This window comes from Erpetoichthys calabaricus, chromosome 10, assembly GCF_900747795.2.
Source record: "Erpetoichthys calabaricus chromosome 10, fErpCal1.3, whole genome shotgun sequence".
NCBI classification, from domain to species: Eukaryota; Metazoa; Chordata; class Cladistia; order Polypteriformes; family Polypteridae; genus Erpetoichthys; species Erpetoichthys calabaricus.
The window spans coordinates 122,055,821-122,073,380 of NC_041403.2; positions in this window are offsets into that span (position 1 = coordinate 122,055,821).

Below are 17,560 nucleotides of genomic sequence, written 5' to 3' on the forward strand. Positions count from 1 at the left end.
TCAGAACTTGCCATTGCTGAGTAGCTCTCATTTTTTTTTATTATTTTTTTTTTTTGTTCAAAGTTGGAATCTGTGGTGCATGACAAGGGTAGAGTAAATAAAAGTCACTTTGCGTTGTCTTGCTCTTCTCACTGATAAATTTTAATTGTTTGACAGGGTTCAGCCAGCTATCCCATCCCCGCTGGCCCCAGGGCTCCTCTAAAGGATGGCGGCAGCAGCCCTTGGAAAGGGGTCTTTGTGACGCATCATATCAGCCTGCAACTAGCACACTGGAGCTGACACTAACAATTCCATCTTGTTACTAGTGGTACGAGCCAACAGCCCTTCTCATTTCATGGCAGGAAGAAGCTGGACTGCAGCAGGTCAGGCCCTGTTAGACTCAGGGTTCATATTCATGCATTACAACCTTGTGCAATGCTCTGAAAAACTGAAACTACAATATGAGCAGCAGATGTTTTGAAATCAATGCTCATTCCCTGCTAGGTCAAAAAAAAACTGGCAGAGGATATTTTTAAGTTGTGTCCTGAGTTATATAATAGAGAAAATGTAATATTGTGGCACATGAAAATCTTGTGCAAGATGAAAAGAAAAAACTGCCAGCAAATGTTATGCCCTCTCATATTTCAGAGACTGAAACCTCTGCAAAAGAGAAAACAGCTTTTTCTCATGTAAAGCAGGGACTTGTGGGCCTATTCTTTTAAAAAAAAAAAAACTATCCTTGTTTTTTGGGTTTTTCCTTCCAATTGAGCACTGTGTTCTTTTCCATACGTATATTTTCACCAGTTTCTACCTGTGGGTCTGCTATTTAAGATCTCTGTCTACAATGCTCCGTACACTATTTTGATTTTCAGCAATGGGTAGTTCATAAGAGTTTGGGAAAAATTAACAATGCTGAACAGTACTGAATCGCCTCTTGAGTTTACTTATTACTTAATTGCTCATTTTCTTTAAATTTTCTTCTTTGGCAAATAAAGGAACTTCCCATTTATTTCATTTACAAAATAATAATTTCCTTCACACTGGTTAAATATAATACGGAATTTGTTCATGCAAACGTTTCTATTAAAATCTGTGAAACTGATGGGAACAGCCTTTTAATTGAAGAGCAAACCTTCAAAATTTTTGCTGTTTGGATTTCTTTTTTTTAGAAAATATTAGATATTTGTTTTAGGAGTGAGTTTATTTCATATAAATCAGGACCACATGTCCCCACATCTGAGTTTTATTCAGTTCAATTCAGTTCAGATGAGTTTTAAAATGCACATTTTCCCATTGTTCAGGTCAGAGGACTGAATACATTTTACAAATATAGTAGTTACAATGAAATACAACATATCATAAAAATGTGTATTTACAAGTGCACAAACTCTTACAGATAAGAGGTTAATCTTAAAACTATTAACGGTACCCGATAAAAATTGTGTCACCATATTCAGGTTGGCTACAGGCAGTGCAATAAAATGTTCCAACAAAATGGGTACATGTGACAAAGGCGAATCCTAAAAGATGGACCTTTAGTGTTCTTTAAGGTTTTTTAGGACATGACAAATATCTGTTATAAGACAGATGAAGACTAAATGTAAACAGATTTTGGAGAGAAACATGACTTTAGCACAAAGTATAACTATATTACAATTTGCATGATTTGGAATAAGAAAGCCTGTGTGGAGTATTCCAGAGACGACAGGTCAGGTCGGGTTGGGGACCATGCACTGGTAAAGTGTATTGCCGCACCCAACACATGGCGAAATAGCTTGTGATCCCCGTTGGCAACCCCCCAGGCAGACACGTAGTCCAGTCCCACCCTCTGGAAATGACCATCTATCTGATGCAACAATGAGGATCCTGTGAGCCAGATCACCCTCAGGGAATTGCGCTACATGGCTGTAGTGCCATAATTGATTCTTCCTCACAATGCAGGTGATGTGCCTCATTCAGGACTCTGTGAGCAACTGCTTGTTCAAAACAAAGTCAAAACAGTGGTACCTAAGAATTCGTAGAAGAAACACAGAACCAAAGAGTCCAGTCTTCATCTAAGGTCACTGGATAGAGTCCATGTCTGGCAACCACATAGCAATGTTCAACGCTTTCATGGACTGGGTGTTGGGCAGGGTTGTGGGATCCAGCGGCTATGGGGCGTCTGTTGGTGAAGAAAGATTCACAGATCTTGACTTTGCTGACGATGCTGTGATCTTCGCGGAGTCAATGGAGGATCTGATCGGGGCGCTCGAGAGACTGAGCGAGGAGTCTGAGTGTCTTGGCTTGCGAGTGTCCTGGATAAAAACCAAGATCCAGGCCTTTAATGACCTTTTTGGCACAGCCATCAGCAGTGTGACTGTTTGTGGACAGAATTCCCATAAATACATAAACAACAATTTAAAGTAATTTAATCTCTATAAGCTATTAAAATGTGCGTTTCAATTAAGGAATCAAAAACTGAAAAATACTTTTCTTAAAGTATTATTCTTTACCTTTTTTATTAAACAATAATATAAAACATAAATTAAAGATTTATGAGATTTCTTCCTTAAAAAATAACAGATGTGGGTAGCTTGGTAACTCACTGTTGACTCACTGGGCCAGCCATTGCCTATCTGGAGTTTACGTGTTCTACCCATGTTTACTTTTATTTTCCCTAGTGCAGTTGTTTCACTTATACATCCCAAAGATGCCTGCGTTAGGTTAATTGGATGCCTGTAACTTGGTCCTGCATAAGAGATAATCCCATTAAAAATTGGTTCCCAAAGTTCACTCAGTATGGCTAAGATGGGCACCTGGATAAGCAAGTTAGAAAATGTATAGCTGGATGGGTTTCAAACCATGTGGAAAAATTTAAACAAATAAGATTCACTTTGTTACCAGCACTCTATTGATGAATCATTCTGACTCTTTGATGTTGGTAAACTTAACTAGGGAACATTGAAGGGAACAAACACAGATGTGACCACATTATACTGCCAGCAACAAATCTGTTATTGGCAACAGCAGCTCTCTTATTATCCAAGCCAGATGTTGTTGTGTGTTTTGTTTTAATATTTATTTTATTCTTGAGCTTCTTTAAAGTCTTAATATTGTCTTAGATAGATAGATAGATAGATAGATAGATAGATAGATAGATAGATAGATAGATAGATAGATAGATAGATAGATAGATAGATAGATAGATAGATAGATAGATAGATAGATAGATAGATAGACTTTATTTCTCTCCATCTATGGAATGTTGTGATTAAAAATATAAATAATATGCAACAGCTTCCCTGGTCTGAATGAGTTGGTTAGAAAATGGATGGAGGAAAATAGTGAACATTCAGCCCTGAATAACATTGATAAGTGAATCAAAAGCAGCAATTCATGAAATGTTTTCAATGTTTGCATCTCTATAATGTACTTTTAATAAATGTAATAGGCAAATATTAGTATACCCCATGCTAAATGAAAACATTTGAAAGCCTGAAACAGAATTAAAAAAGAATCAATTATTCTATGAAATATATGTTTAAGTCTATCTCTCAATAATAGAAGTACAACACTTTTTGTTGTATTTCATTTACAGTGAATCTTTTGCCTCACAATGGGTATTTTTTGACTGCTTACATATAATGCAAAACACATTTTGGATATTTGGCTTCGTTTTTGTGGACTCTACATGGCTTAAGCATGAAAAAACTTTGGGTCTTAGAAAAAACTCAACATGGACTCACTGCACTGATAAGAATGAGGAACCTGAAAGAGCAGGGCAACATTTTTAGAAACCCAGGAAGAGCTGACAGGAGAGCATCACTGAAAAAGAAGGCAGTCAGGAAGGAACTGATGAAACCACATCAAACGAGAGACTCATTTTTCCCAGAGTTAGACATTACAAACAGTAGAGGATTGGATCTAATGGGGACAGTTTGCCCCCCCCACAAAGCCAGCACGCGGTTCAAGGAAGGTTAATGTCACATCATCGCTCATTCGGCTGAAGCAATTTACAGTAAATGATACTTTGGGAGGGACATACGCTGGTGCCAGAAATTAATTCAAAGTAAGGTGACAGATCCTTCTGCCTGTTTCTAAATTACATCCATTAAGACAGAATCCTTGAAGGAAAATTTCAATACAATTACAGAATGTCAAGAAACAATAGAAATGCCAACAACTTTCAGATTGTGGATAGCCATTTGGCATTTCTGTTTAAAAAATTGCTTGCAGTAAATCAAGCCAGTAACTCTCTCCCTGTTAATGAAAGAATGGTTGGCTGTGGTGAGGCTTTTATTTGCCTCCAAGTTTGAGACAGAGGTACATAGTAGAGACATCATGAGCCGCGGGAGATAACACCACCACCTTCCATGAAGCAATCAGTTTGTGACTTGTGAAAAGTGCCAGCCGCAGGATTGTAACTGATCGGGACACTCGTCACAGGTCTGTCCATGAGACACTCTGACACATGTCACTGCTGATTAGAGTGAGGAACTGCTATTTTTAACCCCTGGCCTTGCCTGAGCTCCAATGTTTCCCCCTTTGTCCTGAATACTAGTGATGTAAATCCAATCCACTGCTGCCAGGGCAGTTTGGAGGCAACAGACAGAGCTGAAGGCCGACTGAGAAAGTTTGCTTCCCAAACTAGATGTCCTTCAAACGATCAAGTCTGTGATCTTCATTCAGTGCAGGCCCCCATGGCTTAGCTCAAGGAAGACCGGCATTCTCAAGCTACTGTGCTGCTAATGAGAGACTTTGAGGAGAGCTTCTGGACACGGAGGAACAGCGTCTGCCCACTGAGATCCTAATTAGCTGCTTGACAAGCTCTCTAGATGGTTTTGCTCAGGAGAGGATGATCAGACAGCATCCCTGTGTTTATAAGCAACCTGAAACAAAAAGAAAATATGTTAACCAATGGCTGCATTTAACTAAATGGTGCCTAAAAACACCAGGTGGCAGGATACAGATCTGCAAAGCATATTTCTTTGAGAATATTGCCCCTGAAAAAGGTATTTGAAAATGATGGAAGTGTCAAGTCTGGTTTCTGAGAGATATGAGGTAGTGAAATGGATCTAATTTCTAACAGGTAACAAGCAATGATGTGCATTCACCTCAGAATGCAGAAATAAGAGACATACTGTACAGTATTTGCTGAATGATAAAAGGTCTGTATTTTAACAAGGTCTTCTCCCTATACCAATGTTCACCTTTCAGAGAGAAGCCGAACAAACTTTAATGTGTCACTGATCACATCCCATTCTTTATCTTGGTATGTGCAGACAAGTTAGACCTAACACTTGTCAGGCTTACCAAAAGGATGTATACAGAATGTTAGTCAAAATCAAGAGGAAGAAAAACACTATAAATTCAGAAACGCTTTTGGGCTCAGGATTATTTGTGGTGAAGTTGTTTGTAGGTGAGTAATCCTTGTGAAACAACCACATAAAAATTAATTATAAATGATGCATATTGCCAAAGGCAGCAATTCAAGCAAGCCTTCTGAGAAACAACCTTTCCACGTTGTGAATGTTGAGGGAAAAAAAAACAGAGAGAAAATAGCAATTAAGTTTTTTTCACTCTTTTGAATATTCAAAACTTTTCAGCCAAGTGTGTTTGTCACAGTGATGTCAACGGTATAACATCAGTTTCTTATATATGACAGCCATAGCAAAAATAAATGCACAGCAGACTTCTGCAGAGAAATCATTTCGGAAATCAGCTTCAAAGCGCTTATTGTTTTAAATAAAACCCATGCAGTTTCTATGTTTGATTGCTATCTGCTTTGCTAACCATTTTCATCACCGCCAAAGTTGACAGTATGAGAATATTTTGCTAATAATTTTATCATGAGAGCTTCAATATACCAATACTGTAGTTCTAATACTTCACTACTACAGCTGAGCCAAGGTTTAACAGTTTATTCAAAATTATGTTTTAGTCCATAAGCAATTGCTGCAAAGTAATTACAAACAAAATTGAAATCTTTTAAGCAAATTTAATCAAAGATTGTTTAGTTCAAGATAATGTGAATTTTTGATGCTTATTACCACACAAGTATGGAGAGAAAATGCCAACTGCACTCAGGAAATGAACAGACTGGCATCTCAACCTACAATCTGTGAGGCAGCAGCACTAACTACTGTACCAACCCTTCCATGATGATAATGATAATAACACTTTATTATCAGACAAATCTGAAATTTTCCTTGCATGACAGGAACTCCATCTGCAGCACCACCCAAATAACTTAAATTAAAACAAAAGATACATAAATTTAACACGGCACTGACTTGCAGGGAAGACCTGGGGGTTGATGGCAAAACTGGTACTCTAGCCAATAAAAAAAAAAAAACCTCAAACTGTTCCACTCCATTTGTGGTTCTGAGGTGTCACCTGTTGCATGGCTGCCCTCAGGTCTTAATTTGGATCATGAGGTGGTTCGTCATGTGGTGGGAGCAGCAACGCGCTGTATCAGTAAATGCTTCCAACCTTCTCCTCCTCCTTACCATCACAAAACACAGTATTTAACATAAATTTGAACTGGGTTAATTTCCATATTTAGTTTAATGACTGATTGATGCAGACAGGCGTTCCTCAGTCTAACCCTACTAAATCATGGGACCCTATATCTTCGATTTGATGGTAACAAGTTAAAGTCACTATTCAAGACATGTTAAAATAAATTGAGCAAAAACCATTCTTCATCATTTTTTTTTAAACTACAGTATGATTCCAATTTACAATTGTGCCAACTCGTTTCAATTTTTTAATTGTTCTGATGGAAGGAAAAGTGGAGTACATGGAGAAAAACTAGACACAGACTGGCATGGGAGTCAAGCTCAGAACTCTGAAGATGTGAGGCAGCAGCACTAACCACTGCACCACATTATAAAACATTTAATATATTACTAGATAAATTAAGTACAGGAAATCAACAGATGGGTGGAAAGTGTAAACAGATGCCAATAAAAGAAAAAAAACTTGAGAAAACAACTTCATAGTGATCTGTCAGCCTTATCATTAAGCAGGTAATTGACAACTTAATTTACAATGCACATCTGGGCTGATATTCTCACAATTATGAAGAATGACTAAGAGTCGATGGAAGTGGTGAAACACTCTAAATGGGTCAAGAATCTAGCCTGTCAGTGCTACTTCATATCCATTTTCAATCATAATGATACTGAGGAAAACTTGGACAGTTGAACAAAAAAGGTTCAGTTCAGTCAGTATTCATTCAGATACAATAAAATAGATGTAGGGCCTGAACTTCTGGAAGAGAACTACTGTTATTGGACCAGTGCTGATTCATATCACAAGGAGGGTTGGTGATCTCACCAGCTGCCTTACCACCTGCACCTCAGAACAAATAATCCACCTAAAGCTAAACATGTTTGGGCCTGGCCAGTACTTGGATGAGAGACCATCTAGGATATAAACTTGGGTTCTTGCTGGAGGAGGTGTTGGTGAGGCCATCAGGGCACTTACCATGTGGTCCATGTGTATATCCCAGTTCCCCAGTGCAGTGATGGGGACACTGGGACACTGTGTTCTAAAAACTGTCTTGATCCTTCTGAATAGACATAAAATCAAGGTGCGTACTCTCTGTGGTCATAAAGAATACCTAGATGTCTGTTGAAAAGAGTAGGATGCCCTCCAATGTCCTGGCTAAACTGCCCACAGCAGCAGAGTCATCCTGATCCCCTAATCATTTCCTACCCCTTATTGGCTAACTACCTCTCTCACTTCTTCACCACCTAATAGCTAATGTATGTGAAGCATACTGGCACAAGAATGGCTACTGCCACATCATCCAAGTGGATGCTACACATTGGTGGTGGACTAGGTTAGAAAAGCACAATGTAAATATAATGAATTAATTACTACATGAGTCTAGTATTGGAGAAAGTGGCAGAAACAACAGCATCAGCGGGTCTTCATCAGGAAGCATATGTCAGGCCCAGATATGCCGCTAGAGCAACTGGGATTCTCCTGAAAACAAAACAACTCACCATCATAAACAAAAGTGCAGCAGAGGTCCTCAGTTATAACTAAAGCTGGGACGTCACTTCAAAGCTAGAGGCAGATCTGTCAAAGTGTGGAGTTAAATTCTGAAATTAGTCTTTTGAGGAGATTGATGTCCTTATGAGACCTTAAAACCATGTCAACTTTACCACCTCTGGCTTCACAGGCTGACAACAAAGTAGACGCTCGCTGTGGAAATTGCTACAACATGTTATTGTATGACAGCGAGAGGTAGCCCAGCCAGCTCCTTATTCTGATTCCTGGACCTCTTCAGCCGGCTGCACTTAGGATTTCAGTGCACCACAACACAATCCCATCTGTCAGCACGGACAGCATTGAAGGCCCTGGGAGTTATGTATAACCCAAGTGAAAGAATGAGTTTGTTTGGTTCAGGATCCATTTAACAACTTCCCCTGGAAATTGAAAAAGGAAATAGTTCTGGGACGGGGGGTTCACATATGAATCCCAGATGAAACAAGCCAGCAGCCAAGTGAAGTCGGGGGGAGGGGTGTTTATGAGGTCATTTACCAAACTCGTGTTTTCAACATTTCCTCTTTAGTTTAATTCCATCCCTTTGTTCCGATCTAATTGCTTCCATTCACGTGAGAGCTCTGTCCCTGCGTGCTGCATGGGACGTCTGGCAGAGCCTACGGGTCTTGTGTGTGCACAGCGGACCTCTTTTCCAAGTTTTAGAAAATAAATATCAGCTTTTCGGCTGTTGCTGTAAACCCCCCCCTCACACCCCATTGTCTGTTTAAAGATTAGTATATTGAAAAAATACACGACTTGCCAAAGAAAACATCATTTTTTCCCACTCAAAAAATAATATAAAAAAGATCTACAGAAAATTCAATTGTATTTTACATTGTGAATCTTATAATAAAATGAAAAAAATGCATGTAGACACAGGGGGTGAACCACCATGTGCCTTGATGGATTGCAGACATTTCACTCAAGCAAAATGGTTAGCAGAATGATACCACTAATTGTTGGTTTCGAAAAGATTAAAAAACGAGGTTTTACACTTGAGAGGAGCTTTTACGACTTCTATTAAAGTGTGTCTCAAGCAAATTTATCAAGTTTTTACATTTGGAGTGTACAGTGCAGTGGAGATAGACAACCAAGAAGGCTTGCTCCAATCTGAACAATATTTTTGGAAACTATAAAAATCTTATATATACAGTCATGTTGGAATTCTTTGTATTTGTAGTAGAAGAATGTGGAATGCTTTAAAAGAAATAAAAGCCAAGCATTCTGCAAGCCTGCCTAGGAAAACAAGGGTTCAGAAAATGGATTTATAGGTGAGTGAGTTATTAAACACCATGGGACAGCTACTCAGTGCTGTCATGCAAGGCCATTCTTGATGCACTTTCTCATATATTCATGTGCATTCATGTAATGATTCCCATCCATTCATCCTTTTTACAAACCAGATGGACTTTATTGACTTAGCACTGGACAAGTTGGTACTCCATCACAGAGCCCTCTTAAGCACATTTGCATCACAGCACTCATACTGTAATTAGTTTGGTGTTGGCAATTAACCTAACCAGCACCTTTAGGGGAATGTGACATTTACCCACACAAATGTGTGGAGAACGTACTGTGTAAATACCATTTCTTGAAATCAAAATGGTTATATCTGTTCCATTGCAGTTCCAGTATTCCAGATTTCACCTCAATGATATGTGTGTCAAGTAAATTGGTTACTTTGAAGTCACTCTTTGTGACAATGTGTGTGTGACTATCCCCTGCAAAGGACTAGTGCAACATCCTGGTGTGGTCCTCACATGCATCCAGTGCTCATGGACCCTGAGTTGGATAAGTAGGTAAGAACATTTAAGAATAGATAGAAGGATGTTTTCCATCAGTAACTTCTGTGTAATGATGCCTCAGTTTTGTCTGCATGTCAATCAAGTACAGTAGAATCATGAGATCTTGGATGGCTCAGCTTCCATTAATGATAAGTAATCCATTAGCATCCTACCTTCGATTGATTTTCAGTTACTATGCACTGTTTGTTTCATTGTTATATCGGCAATGATATTAGCATATCAATAAAGAGATGCCAGTCCACTGCAGGCCCTGGCACACTGGTATAAACACATCCAAATTGGGGCCATCAATGTAGCAGCAAATCACTGAACTGTGGAACTAAATTTCTGGAAATGAACAAGAATATGGGAGAACCACAATGGACCAAACCATGGAATGACATTCTACCTCCTGAACCATCATACTCCAAGAAAAAGAATTAAGAAAAATTGTCTTTAATTTCAAACAGTGCCTAGGCATATTTAAATCTCAGTTTTTCTGTCATGTTTGAATGCCATTGGAATATTCATCATTTTCAGAGGTGCACGGTATGCAACTGGATTTTACAGAAAATCCATGTCCAGATTTTTTTTTCCTTTCCTAGCTCTAAGATGTGCATGTGAGGATAACTGGCATGTGTTTGAGTGTGTATGCTTGAGTGTGTCTACAATGGTGTCCCATCTTTACTTACAGCACTGCAGTTCACAAAATGATATATCAATGGACATTGGACACTTCCAAAATATGAAGCATTTTATATTAACTCTTTAGTTGTCAAGTAACGTTTTGAATGCATGTTCAATTAATCCATTTATTCTCCAAACTGGATTTTTACCATTAAACAATCGCAGGGAACTGAAGCCTATCCCACAACACTGAATATGTGGGTGGAATTCCAGTCCATAGCATGGCACATTTAGATAGATAGATAGATAGATAGATAGATAGATAGATAGATAGATAGATAGATAGATAGATAGATAGATAGATAGATAGATAGATAGATAGATAGATAGATAGATAGATAGATAGATAGATAGATAGATAGATAGATAGATAGATAGATAGATACTTTATTAATCCCAAGGGGAAATTCACATACTCCAGCAGCAGCATACTGATAAAGAACAATATTAAATTATTAAATTAAAGAGTGATAACAATGCAGGTATACAGACAGACAATAACTTTGTATAATTTTAACATTTTCCTCCCCCGGGTGGAATTGAAGAGTCGCATAGTGTGGGGGAGGAACGATCTCCTTAGTCTGGCAATGAAGAAGGACATTGACAGCAGTCTGTCACTGAAGCTGCTCCTCTGTCTGGAGATGATCCTGTTCAGTGGATGCAGTGGATTCTCCATTATTGACAGGAGCCTGCTGAGCGCCCGTCGCTCTGCCACGGATGTCAAACTGTCCAGCTCCGTGCCTACAATACAGCCTGCCTTCCTCACCAGTTTGTCCAGGCATGAGGCGTCCCTCTTCTTTATGCTGCTTCCCCAGCACACCACTGCACACCCATCTATAGTGGGTCAAATCAGAGTTACCAATTGGCCATCATCAATTGACCATTATTTGTATTCCTAGAGAGAATTCAACACAGGTAAAACGTGAAAAATCCACACGGACAAGGATCAGCTTAAGAGCTGAAGACTCTATCACTGCACTAACCACAACCCCTCCATCTTTAATTTAAAATGTAATAGATTTATATTTGCCTTTTTTAAGGTCACTATGCAGCTCTAGTCATATTTGTGTTGAGAAAACCAACACTTAGCAGCAAAAAGATAAATGAAAACAGAAGACATTCAAAAGTTTTAAAATGTTTTTTTCCTCATTTAAGTCTTTTAAAATCATCAGTGTGGGCTAACCAGGTACTGCATATGGCAGAAGGGATTAATAAAGAAGGAATTCAATGAGTTATGAAGGCTCTTTTTTTCTCTCTCTCTCTCTAAACACCGGCTCATCATTTACCGTCTGGGCACTCTGTTCCCTAAACAACATTTAATTGCATGCAGAAAAGGTTGTGAACAATAATGAACCACATCTGGAAAGCACGGTAGCATTTTGAAAGATCAACAGCAGAAATGCAGCTGCAGTAACAAAAAATATTAAGATCTTGAAGATAAAAATGATGGACAGCAACATTATAATCCATTTTTAAATATGCAGGGGGCAAACACAGTCAGAAGGAGAACATTAAGATGAAGAGCCACAGAGAAGAAAGTCAAGACTAAAATGAACCAGTCTCCCTCAATTGGGGAGAACTTCTGGGTTTAAGAATACAATTGATGAGCATAAAACCTTGAAGACCTCAAAATATTTTAAAAACATTAGCAAATGATAATCAGTCCTAAATTGAACAGCCTGTTTTTAACTAAATATTTTTTATGTTCTGAAAATATCTCTGAATAAATGCAAGGAGACAGAAATCACACACCTAATGGCCACTTTACTTGGCCACCTAACAATAAGATGCTCCCCCATTAGCCCTACCAACAGTCTGAATTTGCCTTGGTTCCACCCATGGTACACTGCTTACTCTTCCTTTAATTGTGTTACCTGTCTACACTATTTATGTAGCAGTTAGGGATGGTATAGGTAGGAATGAAAAAGGCACCAGTCCATTAGAAGTGTGCATCATACCTCAAAAGCTTTGTGAAAGCCTTCCTGTCTTTGCATTGGAGTTTGGAAATGTTTCTCTTTTCGCATTTGACTGCAATTTGCCAAGATGCATTTGACCTCAGGATTATTTTTATTTCTTCTTTAGGATCACTAACAACAAGTTATAATTCAATACATACAGTTTACAGTGACACATTTGTACTGCTGCTACCTCACACATTTGTCATCCTCCCCTCTGGACTGCTGTGTATGTGAAGTCACAGGTTTCCTGTGTTTTCCTCCAGGTATTCTGGGTTCCCATCTACAAAGGCAAACATGTACCACTTAGGGTGTTTATTAAATCTTAATTATCCCCAGTATGAATAAGTGTGAGTGCTTGCATGTGTGTCCTACATTGGACTCATGTCCTGTTCAGAGTTGTTTACCATCTTGCCTGAGAAAGGCTCCAAACACTCATGACTTGAAACTGTGAAGCAGGTTTGAAAATGTATCTGTATGCATACTAATCTTGATTTCTGTTCTCAGAATGGCTTCTGGTAATGTGGATCACATCCTAATCACCCATTTCGCTTGTGTGCCATTTCCCAGAGCTATACTGAAGCAAATGATCTGCGATTAGGACACAGCAAATCCATGCAGGTATGACAAATGGACGATGAGATGATGGAATGAAGGTGGGTGTCTCATCTGTCCACAAGACCAACTTCGTCAGAATCTTATCATGTGAAGCATGAGAACCAAGAGAATTGATTTAAGAACATTTGTGTTAGGTAGAATGCCTAGTGGGAGCTGGGTGCTCTTTTGCCCTTGGAACCCCTGCATATTTACTACAGCGTAACTGGAGTTTTTTGTTTTGTTTTGTATTTTTCTGTCCACCCTGCCATCTGACCTTATGTTATTTTGTTTTTACTCAATTTTTGAATGTTATTGCCTAATCTTAATCATTTTTCTTTTCTTGTCACTTTCTCTTTTTCATCTTGTAAAGCGCTTTGAGCTACATTGTTGTATGAAAATGTGCTGTATAAATGAATGTTGTTAGTGTTGTTGATGTGCAACAGGAATGCTATCCCGTTTCAACTCCAATATGCTGTTTAGATGCAAAAAATACTTGTTTTCTGTAATCTGTAAAATAAGATTTTTCTTTTCTTTGCCTACTTTTTTTTTTTTTTAGTCAAAGCAACTTTACCTTCTTGGTTATCATCAACAGGAACTTGGCTTGGTCACCTATCAGTCATACAGGGATTAGAGCTGCAGCTTCTTAGCTTCCTATCCTGGTCACATTTTGAGTGTAGTTTGTACATGTTTCCATGTCCGTGTGGGTTATTTTTCTTCTGGAATTCCAGTTTCCCCCCTACACTACAAAAAAGCATGTTGGGTTAACTGGCATATAATTAGTGAGTGTATCCCCTGCAGAGTTAAATGTGTGCTTCACTCCAGTCCTGCTAGGATAGGCACCAATACCCCACAACCTAACAAGTTAGAATCAATTTTAAACACCTAGGACCTGAATGCTGGGTTTGCTGTATATGCACAAACATTTAATATTAAATGTGATTGCTTTAAGTCCTTTAGTATTCATATTTTTACTTTATCTAAGACTTATTTTTTCCAGCAATAAACAGACTTCAGTTGTAAGGGATGCCATATTGGTTAGAGTATTTAAATTCGGACAGAAGACCTTTCATTTTAGTCTAGCACTCACTTAATTATGTCTACATATTTAGATTTTGACATAGTAGAAATGTCTGTCAGTAATACAGTATAAAAGATTCAAACTTGCCTAATCCAATTTAGGATCACGTTTGATTCACCAGGGGGGTCAACCATCCTCAGTGTCCGCATACGATTCAACAAGGGTAAGACGCACTTACATCAGAAAAAGGGGGTTGCAGTTCAAGAATGGTTGCCAGTCTATCAGAAGTCCAAATTATACACACACACACACACACACACATACTCACACTCACTCTCATGCAGGGGCCAGTCTGGAAGTGGACCTAACCAGCACATTATTGGGAATGTGATCAGTCATTTGTAATAAATAAGATGGTGGTAATCATTATGACTGGCTGTTAGTAGCACTTTCTTATTCTTGTATGTTTGTTCTCAATGGACTCTTGTGTGTTTTGTGTCTCTTTCGCCCTATCCAAGATAGTCTTACTGGTCAAGGAACACTTACTGGAGTCACTGGTAATGTTAAGCACAAATGGGAGGTGGTGTACAGTATCTATCTATCTATCTATCTACCTATCTATCTATCTATCTATCTATCTATCTATCTATCTATCTATCTATCTATCTATCTATCTATCTATCTATCTATCTATCTATCTATCTATCTATCTATCTATCTATCTATCTATCTATCTATCTATCTATCTATCTATCTATCTATCTATCTATATCCATTTAGCCTAGGCTAGCTAGGTTTGGTGTTTGCTTATTCAAAATGACTGGTAATCCCAATAGGTTTTTAAAAAAAATGTTTATTGGGAGTTTTAAAGTTCCTCTTCTTGAGTTCTATCTAAGCTTTTCTTTTAATTGCCATACCTTGAGTTACCCCAGTTTCTTTTAGTCTGTATATTTTACCAAATTTATTAGTGCAATCAAGACAAAGTTTACATATGTATTACTTCTTGATAAAGATTTAATTAGGTGTATGAAAATTCCAGATGTTTTTACAGAAAGAAAAGCAGCAAATGATATTAATTAAATGTGCATTAGATGTGCACAGGCAAGAACTGGTGGAATTGTAAGGGTCTTTTTGTAAAGAGCCACAAAACCGCATGCTCATTATTTTCGGAGAACCTTGTGGCATTGTACCACATTAATGTTGGATGTGTCTCTTGTCACACATGGAATCTGTGGGAACAGGTGCCTGATTCTGAGATGGAAGGTATGGTAAAGAATAAGTTTGTTACACCTTTCTTAACTATACTGATGTTGTTTCCCTAAGATTGAAGGATGACTTTCATGATGAATGACAATACTTCCACCTCACAGTACTGGACAAAAAACATTTGTCCCAGGACTTATATAAGAAAACACATGACCAGAAGTCCACCGTCATGATCGACCATATTGTCAACAATGATGCTTCCATTCAAGAAGCAAGCTTTTACCTGAAAAGTCTGTTGGTTCCATCTTTTGTTAAATTTACATGCCAATGTGGGTCCATATTTCATCACAGCAAACACCCAAAACAGCTGACATTGCCTTTTGATTGTCTCCTACACTCCCTTATTTATTTTCAACAGCTCCTCATGTCATATATCTACTACCACTGATTGTTTTTAGCTTATTGTCCTACACTCAGAGTGACACCAAGAACTATTGTTTGACTTGGAAAAATGGACCAATGCAATAAACTCTTAATGAAAACTGTGCTATATGCTGACAATGAAAATGTTTTGTTTTTTATTTTGTAACTTGTGATGGGTACTTTTAAATACCAGGTGACTTTTTCTAATTAAACTTTGTACTCACCTGCTTTTATGTAACCCAGCCACAGGGGATGCACAAGCCAGTGTGTTTCTTCGTGCCGGTCCCAAGCCCAGATAAATGGGGAGGGTTACATCAGGAAGGGCATCCGGTGTAAAATTTTGCCAAATCAGTATGCGGACAACAATACAAATTTCCATACCGGATCGGTGGAGCCCCGGGTTAACAATGACCGCCACCAGTACTGTTAGCCAACAGGGTGCTGTTGAACGAAGAAGAGGGGGGAGACGTGTCCGGAGGCAGGTGGAGAGGAGGAAAGTAAAGAGAGTGGAACTGAGGGTAGGAACTTTGAATGTTGACAGTATGACTGGTAAGGGGAGAGATTTGGCAGATATCATGGAGAGAAGGAAGGTTAATATATTGTGCGTGCAAGAGACTAAATGGAAGGGGAGTCAGGCCAGGTGGATTGGAGGTGGATTCAAATTGTTCTACCATGGTGTGGATGGGAAGAGAAATGGGGTAGGGGTTATTCTGAAGGAACAGTATGTCAAGAGTGTTTTGGAGATGAAAAGAATGTCAGACAGAGTAATGATTATGAAGCTAGAAATTGGAGGTGTGATGATGAATGTTGTTAGTGCATATGCCCCGCAAGTTGGGTGTGCAATGGGTGAGAAAGAAGATTTTTGGAGTGAGTTGGATGAAGTGATGAACAGTGTACCCTAGGGACAGAAAGTGGTGATTGGAGTGGATTTCAATGGGCATGTTGGTGAAGGGAACAGTGGAGATGAGGAGGTGATGGGTAGGTATGGTGTCAAGGAAAGGAATGAAGAAGGTCAGAGGATAGTGGATTTTGCCAAAAGGATGGATATGGCTGTGGTGAATACGTATTTTAAGAAGAGGGAGGAACATAGGGTTACGTACAAGAGTGGAGGAAGATGCACACAGGTACTGTAGATTACATCCGATGCAGAAGAGTTGATCTGAAGGAGATTGAAGACTGCAAAGTGGTGTCAGGGGAAAGAGTAGTTAAGCAGCATAGGATGATGGTCTGTAGGATGACGTTGGAGATCAAGAAGAGGAAGAGAGTGAGGGCAGAGCCAAGGATCAAATGGTGGAAGTTGAAAAAGGAAGACTACAAAGTTGAGTTTAGGGAGGAGGTGAGACAGGTACTGGGTGGCAGTGAAGAGTTACCAGACAGATGGGAAACTACAGCAGAAGTAGTAAGGGTGACAGCAAGAAGGGTGCTTGGCGTGACATCTGAAAAGAGGAAGGAGGAAAAGGAAACCTGGTGGTGGAATGAGGAAATACAGGAGAGTATACAGAGGAAGAGTATGGCATTGAAGAAGTGGGATAGTCAGAGAGATGCAAAAAGTAGACAAGAGAAGACAAGGAGATAATCCACAAGGTGAAGAGAGAGCTGGCGAAGGCTAAAGAAAACGCATATGATGAGTTGTATGAGAGGTTGGACACTAAGGAGGAAGAAAAGGACCTGTACCAATTGACTAGACAGAGGGACTGAGCTGGGAAAGATGTGCAGCAGGTTAGGGTGATAAAGGATAAAGATGGAAACGTACTCACAAGCGAGGAGAGTGTGTTGAACAGATGGAAAGAGCACTTTGAGAGGCTGATGAATGAAGAGATTGAGAGAGAGAAGAGGTTGGATGATGTGGAGATAATGAAGGAAGTGCAACAGAT